An 8,830-nucleotide genomic window follows, 5' to 3' on the forward strand; every position below is an offset into this window, starting at 1 on the left:
ACCAGACTTTGGAAACCTCTTTAAAGAACCACCAATCTTTGCTTACACCCGACCAAGGAACCTTAAAGAAATCCTATCTCAAGCCGATCTCAACACCACCTCCGGTAAACACAATGGTACCCGTCCTTGTCATCATTGCAATAATTGCAATAATATCATTAAGGGAAACAACATCAACCACCCAATGAAAGGTCACAACATCAGATTGAATGTGGACGCAACCTGTGACTCTTCTAATCTTGTTTATCTACTCAAATGCCCATGCGGCAAGATTTATGTGGGTAAAACCAGCAGAAAAGTTAAGATTAGATTGAATGAACACAAGTCGAACATTCGCACAAAGAACACCAAGTCCACGTTAGCCACACATTTTCATGAAGCTAACCACAACGTGGCTCAACTGAAATACATGGTTTTAGAGATTGTCCCCAAGATGGAAGGAAGAGACAACGACAAGTTTCTTTTACAAAGAGAAACTGCCTGGATTTACAGACTTCAGGCACAAAAACCATGGGGTCTTAATGACCGGACTGAATTAAGCTGCTATTTATGATGCCCTTTGGCTCTGTAATGATGCTATACACTTTGTTTCTGCTGATTGTATTTATTGTCAATTGCACCTGTTGCATGTCACATCACTTATTCCTCACTATCCAGTTTTTTTCCCACTCCAATATGGCCGCGCTCTTCGTGCGCTGTTCCGTAGTCCCTTATTCATTTCCCCTACCCTGCTCTCATATCTATCAACTCCGCATTTACTCCGCGGAGTTCCTGAACATAGCACCCACCTCCCGCAGATCCGCGCTGACACCGCTTGAAGTAAGCTTCCTTTGCACCTTATCAGTTACCCTGTCAATCCCTCCGTGTTTTCAACTCATGCGCTAACCGCTAGCGGTTTACCTTTGTTTACTTTAGCTGCTGTTCCCGCTATGCGGAGAATACCTTAGAAGCCTCGCGGTTTGAGGTTTGTTTTCACCCGTTTTTTTTTGTTTACCCGTCTGTTTTCACCCGCCTGTTTTTCCACCTGGCTTTACCGATTCACTTCTCACTTAGGTCCGTTTTAGTCACTTGGTCCGTTTTTTCTTGTTAATTTCACTTTTAGCACGGTTCGTTTGTATACCGTTCTCACACCATCACTATTATTCCGTGACTTTCATTTGCCTTAGAGCCTCGTTTACCATTTTCACCATGATCACCTAAGCATGTTTTTTAACTATAACGTGCACAATTCACCTGTGGTCAGCATGTGGTTATATCACTCAGTCACCTTCATTTACACGAACAATATGACTTATTTGTTGAATTGATTTGGGCTATATTTTCACATTCTGTTATAGTGCTCCTGGACAAAGGACTTGGATAGTCCGAAATGCATCAGAGCTTGGAACTTTTTTATTATTTGATGTCTGAAATGAAACATTGAGACAGAAAAAATCATGGATTGATAAATTTACTTAATAAACAAGCACAAACAGCAAATTTTGAAATTTATTGAAACTTTTGGAATCTACAGTGTTATCGACACTCAGAACCAGAATAAGTGTGCCTAATACAGGGATGCGCCTACATTTCCTGTAGCGCACTCACCCTTGCCATACCCCTTAGCAAATCTCTTGTAGTACCCGGTTAGACCTAAGAAGGCCTTCTCCTCTGTCTGGGTCTTGGGGGGCTCCCAAGCCAGAATGGTTTCAATCTTGGGTTGTAGGGGTGCCACCTGGCCGCTTCCTACCTGCTGTGCCAAGTACACCTCCAAACCCTGCCCGATCCGGCACTTACTGGCCTTGATCATGAGGCCTGACCTCTGCAGCGCCTTCAACACTTCACTGAATTGCTACAAGTGTTCTTCCCAATTGGAACTGAACACTGCAATGTCATCCAGGTAGGCAACACTGAAATCCTCCAGCACAGCCAACACCTAGTTGACCAACCTCTGAAATGTGGAAGGGGCATTCTTCAACCCAAAGGGCATCACCCGGAACTGGTAATGTCCTTCTGGGGTTGGAAATGCTGACCTCTCCTTGGCCCCATCGCTCAAGGCAATCTGCCAGTACCCAGAAGTTAAATCAAACGTGCTGCGGAACTTGGCAGATCCCAATCGATCAATGAGCTCATCAGGTCTGAGGATGGGGTGTGTGTCAGTCCTTGTGATGGCATTGAGCCCACGGTAGTCCACACAAAACCACAGTTCTGGGGTGGCACTGTGTGCAGCAGCCTTTGGGACCAAGACCACTTGGCTGGCCCAAGGACTATTGGAAGGCTCAATCCCCCACAACGCCAACATCTTAGAGACCTCCTCGTGCATGCTGGTCTTGACCCGGTCGGTCAACCTGTAAATCTTGTGCTTCACAGGCGGGCTGTCACCAGTGTCCATGTCCTGGGTTCACCAGTGAGTAACCCCTAGGGTCAGGGAGAACAGTGGGGCAAAATGTCCCAACAACCAGTGACAGTCACTCTGCTACACGGCGGTCAGGGTAGGGGACAGGATCACACCTTCCCCTGACCCATTGCCCTCCTTGGTAGACAGGAGGTCAGAGAGAGGCTAACTCTCCTCTTCCACCCCATCATCTGTCGCCAGGAGCATGCTCACTTCAGACCTCTCTAAGAGGGGGTCTTGAGGCAGCTCGCGTGGAGGACCCTCAAAGGGTTTTTTTTGAGCCCGCTAATCCACCAGGTAGATGACATCACTTTTGCGCTCCACCACCTCAAATGGCCCAGTCCACTTGTCCTGAAAAGCACAAGGTTTCACTGGGGCCATGACCCATAATTTTTGCCCAGGTTGATATTTGACCTGAGTGGCAATCTGGTCATACCACTTCTTCATTTCTTCCTGGCTTGCTTCTAGGTTCGTCTGAGTGAGTTTCCTGAAGCGGGCAGTTTGGTTTCGGAAGGCCAGTATGTAGCTAAACTCATCTTGGGGAGTTTACCTGGGAACTGTCTCCCAGCCTTCCTTCACCAAACTCAGAGGTCCTCTCACAGGGTGACCATACAGAAGCTCGAAGGGACTGTACCCAATGGACTACTGGGGCACCACCCTGTATGCAAAGAGAAGGCACAGCAAGAGGACATCCCATTTACGCCTCATGGGTTTTGTTAGACCCTTAATCATGCCCTTCAAGGTCTGATTGAATATCTCTACCAGACTGTTACCTTGTGGGTGGTAAGCGGTGGTGAACTTGTAGGTTACACCATACTTCTTCCTCAGGGATGTCATATACTTGGATATGAAATTGGTCCCCCTGTCAGAAACTACCTCTCCGGGGAACTCAATGCGGGAAAAATTGTAAGGATCCTAACGTAACGGCGCCTGTATTGTCCTTTTACACTACAATTCCCAGGAGGCAGTCGGAGAGAGGAAGTACTTCAGACGCCGAAGCGCCGACAATACTGTGCGTAATCCTGACTTGACGTTCCGCTCTCGCTCAGCCAAGTGAGAGGGTTCCTCGCGGCTGACTTCTTGGAGCAGTTCCGTTTTTTTTCATGTTCGCTAGCGGATGGTGGATTCATCCGTGGTTCCCGGGCTTGCTGGCAGGACCTCTTCAGTAAGGTAAAGGAGTTGGAGAGATATTAGAGCAGCGTTCTTAATTCCCTGAGCGGAATGCAGAGGCGTGAGTTTTGGAGATGCGCATTACCGTTTCAGGAGTAGTATGATTTTCTTTCTGCTCATGAAGCTAACGAGCATTGGAATCTGTTTAATTCCTCAGTGGAGCACAGTGGTGCATCAAACCACGCGTTACCGTGTATTTGCCTGACGTGGGGATTATATATTCTAATATGTTTCCATAGCAGAGCGCAGTGGTGTCTGGAACCACGCGTTACTGTGTATGTCAAAGACTTACAGGGAAACAACTTTTCGTGAACAATACGTTGGCTAAGCATATCAGATGTGGAGAATAACACCATGCTATGATAATACTGCCGGAACTTGTTTTGCTTTTTGGATTGTGCTCCATTATTATTTCTGGATTAAGGAGGAGCATTTCTGGTGGGCTTTGAGTAACTCTACCCTCTAGACAGTGCACAGACTGATATTACATGAACCTTGGTATGTATGTATGAGGCACTACAAAGTGATGTTGGTACAGAAGATTTGCATTGTATGTTTGAGTATTGAAATTTGTGAGTTCTGTTGCTCTAGATGACTGGTATGGACTACACAAGACATGGGATTGCTTGAGTAGAAAAGGAGACATCACATGCCAAGAAAGGTATATAGTGCCCTAGTGAGACCAAATGAGAGTAGTCCATTATATGCACTGTTTATATCTTTTGCTCTTTGTTGTTACAGGTCATTTCCTCCCACGCTGCTCCTTCCCTTTTCCTTTCCCTCGCCTGATCCCTTGAACACCCCGTATATATACATTTTGGGGTGTTGGTGTTATCAGGAGGTGGACCATTACTCGCCTCACCTGGATTCCGCGAAGCACTAACCTGACAGAATTATGCACCCACAAAAAATATCTTCGCCCGATTCAGGTGTTCCGAGTTATGGCCACCATGGAAGATATCCTCCAAGCATTAGCGTTGGTTCAGCAGGAATTGGCAGCCTTTAAGGCTGAAACTGCTGCGCTGAGAGAAAAAGTAGACAAGATGTCTAGAAACCCCTTTGATGCAATGCCTTTGGCCTCGCAAACACAGATCACAGTACCGGCCCCAATCCCATTAGCCAGTCCTGAAAGGTATGGTGAGGATTGGTTGAAGATCCAGTTTTTTTTTACTCAAATCATGTTGCTTTTTTCATGCAAACCCGCTTCCTTCCCCAATAACCATTCACGTGTAGCGTTTGCAATATCTTACTTGGTGGTGACGCAGCTAACTGGGAAGTTCCTCTAGTTAGGAATAATGATGCAGTTTTATCCGACTGGGCTGCTTTCAGAGCCGAATTTGGGAGGGTTTTCTATAGGAGGGCAACTATGTTCAGTGCTGACAAAGAACTATTGGAACTTAAACAAGGAAGATCTGACTTAGTGACATACCTGACGACTTTTAATAGGTTAGTGGCAGAAACCGCTTGGCCTGAAGAGAAGAGGCTGTCCTTATTTTATCAAGGGTTGACAGAAAAAATGAAAGATGTATTGGCTCGGATAGACCCCCAACCTACGACATGTACTGAAATGATACATTTAACATTAAGGTTGGACGGTAGAATGTCGGAGAGAGGGGGAGAGAAGAAAAGATGGGGAGGTTCTTTCAGGACAGACAGAATGCCTCGAAGAATAGGGGGAACCTCTGAGACAGGAGCTGAACCAATGGAAAAAGGGGCGGTGCGAGCTCCGTTAACTCGAGAAGAGCGAGAGACCCGTAGAGTACAGGGCTTATGCATGTACTGCAGGAAAAAAGGACATTATGTCAGAGACTGTCCCGCTAAACCAAGAGCCTCTGGTAACTGGTTAAGGGATAAGAAGGTGGCGGTGTCAACTTCAAGTCCGGTAGTTAGTGGAGCAGGGGAAGTTGAGGAAGAGAAGGTTTGGAGGCTCCCCTCGCTGGCGACTACTACATTAAAGGACACCGAATCCCATATCATAGTCCCTATGAGCCTTGAATGTGATTTATACTGTCACCAGGTTTTAGTTATGCTTGACTCAGCAGCTACAGGAAATGTTATAGTTAGCGGTTTGGTTACCAGTCTGGCTCTAACTAGAGTACCTAGGGAGACTCCAGAAGAGGTGTTGGCGGTAGATGGTAAACCACTTAAATCTGGACTTATCATCGAGCAAACGGAGGCGATTTGGTTAACAGTGGTGTTTGCACAAGGCAGACATAAGGAGGAGCTTAGGTTAAACATAATCAATGCTCCACAGTATGAGGTGATTTTGGGGATTACATCATAATGGAACACCTTCAGGCTCCAACCAGTGGCACAGCATTGCTCAATTGCATTTGCGCCAAATTATGTACTTCATTTCAATTTCAGCACTTTACTCTTTTTTAAATGCTTTTTCCACTCGACCATTATTCGCTTTTTACATCCACAAGCCAGGAAACGCTATTTACCAAGTTTCTCATATCTGTGTAGGGCCATCCAAACCTCTTAACAAAGATACGACTGAAGCCAAATCCATTAAAAAGCAGTTTTAATTGTAACCCAATGCATTTCTGGCCTCTGGGGCCTTTCGTCAGGGGTAACTGTAAGTGAAAATATATACATTAAAACTTAATACGCCAGTTTAAAAAACACAATGTTTATGCACATTATTATAATTATTAATGTTAATGCCATTTAAATAACTCACACATAAGCTGTGGGCCAATCAGTCTAACAAAACTTCCTGCGCAAAGTTTGTGATCCATGTGTTTTACTTACATAAACAACTCACTCTAGGCTTTTTTTCCACTCACTTTCACAGCATCTCTCTACCACCATCCCAGCATGACATTATTCTCCCCCCCAACTCCCGTTCTATAACTTTCTTAAAGCAGAAATCTGTTTACCTGCTAACAAGCTAACTTCGTTCTCCCTCCATCAGAAAGCGAAATGACCTTTCCTTTCCGACCACCCAATTATAAGTTTTTTTAAACTGGCGTATTAAGTTTTAATGTATATATTTTCACTTACAGTTACCCCTGACGAAAGGCCCCAGAGGCCAGAAATGCATTGGGTTACAATTAAAACTGCTTTTTAATGGATTTGGCTTCAGTCGTATCTTTGTTAAGAGGTTCGGATGGCCCTACACAGATATGAGAAACTTGGTAAATAGCGTTTCCTGGCTTGTGGTTGTAAAAAGCGAATAATGGTCGAGTGGAAAAAGCATTTAAAAAAAGAGTAAAGTGCTGAAATTGAAATGAAGTACATAATTTGACTGCAAATGCAATTGAGCAATGCTGTGCCACTGGTTGGAGCCTGAAGGTGTTCCATTATGATGTAGTTCAGTTTGTTAACGTGCTGTACGGGCTGGGCACGTCTCCAGTGAGCACGCAACTGTTAACATTGAGGATTGGAAAATATTGTGCAAACAACGGTGTGCTACCCTATAATATACATTGTGATTTTGGCGATGCCATGGCTGAGTAACCATAACCCGACTATAAACTGGAAAAACAAGTCAATACAGTTCCTTTTAGGGGAATGCGAGAGACATTTCATACAGAACAAGCCTACACATGCAGCTGCACTATCATATCCTTTTGTAGTAGCAACAGCAGCAGAGAAGGTAGTAGAGTTGCCCATAGAGTACGATGCTTACAGAGATGTATTTAGGGAAGTCAAGGCCGAGCAGTTGCCCCCACACAGAGAGTATGATTGCCGTATAGATCTAGTGGAGGGGGCTACTATCCCTGCATGCAGGGTTTATGCTTTGTCAGTGCCTGAAACAAAACATTTAAGAGAATATTTACACCACTATCTTGAAATAGGTTTCATCAGACCATCACATTCTCCTGCAGCCTCTCCGCTTTTTTTTATAGCCAAAGCAAATGGAGATTTAGGATCCTGTGTGGACTACCGAATGCTAAACAAAAACACTGTAAGGAATAGATACCCACTACCCCTCATCTCCGTATTACTTGACCAGGTGCGGGATGCCAAGATCTACACCAGTTTAGACTTGAGGAGGGCGTATCATTTGGTACGTATTCATTCAGGGGATGAGTGGAAAACAGCCTTCAAGACTCGTTATGGTTTATATGAATATACTGTAATGCTGTTCAGTTTGTGCAACAGCCCGGCGGCTTTTCAGTATTTTCCTTAACGATGTCTTGAAGGAGTTCATGAATCTCTATATAGTAGTGTACATAGACGATATTCTCATCTATTCATGTGATGTTGACAAACATGGGACTCCAGCGTGTTGAGAAAACTACGTGACCATAACCTGTTCCGCAAACTGAGCAAGTGCGAGTTTGGAGTGAGAGTGGGTGAGTTTCTTTGGGTTATGCTCAGTCCAGAAGGGTTACACCTTATTGAACGAAAGGTGAAGGCGGTGCAGGAGTGGCCGGTCTCTAAAAACATGAGGGATGTACAATGCTTCCTGGGATTTGCGAATTACTATTGCAGGTGTGTTCTTAATTTTTCCCAGGTAGCAGTCCCAATATCCAGATTACTCAGAAAAGGGGTGCCTTTTGGATGGTCTAGTGAGGCTGACGGCACATTCACATATTTAAAGAAAGCCTTCACCGGTGCTCCCGTACTTGCCCATCCCAAACCAGAACATCCTTTTGTGGTGGAAGCAGATGCCTCTAATGAAGGTATCGGTTCCAAAATATCTCAGAGAAATCAGAAGGACAGCTTCATCCGGTGGCCTATTTGTCCAATAAACTGAGCACTGCTGAAAAGAATTATACTATCGCAGAGAAAGAACTTCTGGTGATCAAAAAGACGTTCCAAGAATGGAGACATTACCTGTGGGGGGCACAATATCCGGTTACTGTTTACTCGGATCACCGGAATCTGCAGTATAGGAAGTCGGCCAGGCATCTCTCACAACGTCAAATGAGATGGATGCTCTTTTTTGCTGAATATGACTTTAAAATCACATTTCGTCCAGGGGCAGACAATCGCAAGGCAGACTCTTTGTCCAGACAGGAAACGCTAGGTTTGTCAGCCAACAATCAGGCCAAGGAAGCCATCATCGAACCATCAAAAGTGATATGTGTTATCAGAGTGGAAGATTTTCTGGAAGAAGTAAGGCGTCATAAGACAAGTTCTGGGAGGACTGGGCAAAACAAGAAGCAATGCGTGCTGTGAAGCAGGGATTGCCGTTCTGTAATGACAGACTCTACCTGCCTACCAAAGAATTACAAAAAAAGGCTTTCACTTGGTGTCATGTGTTCCCGCTGGCAGGTCATCCAGGAATAAGTAAAACCCTTCATTTGGTACAAAGACATTTTTGGTGGC

This window comes from Lissotriton vulgaris, chromosome 8 (assembly GCF_964263255.1).
Source record: "Lissotriton vulgaris chromosome 8, aLisVul1.2, whole genome shotgun sequence".
Taxonomy (NCBI): domain Eukaryota; kingdom Metazoa; phylum Chordata; class Amphibia; order Caudata; family Salamandridae; genus Lissotriton; species Lissotriton vulgaris.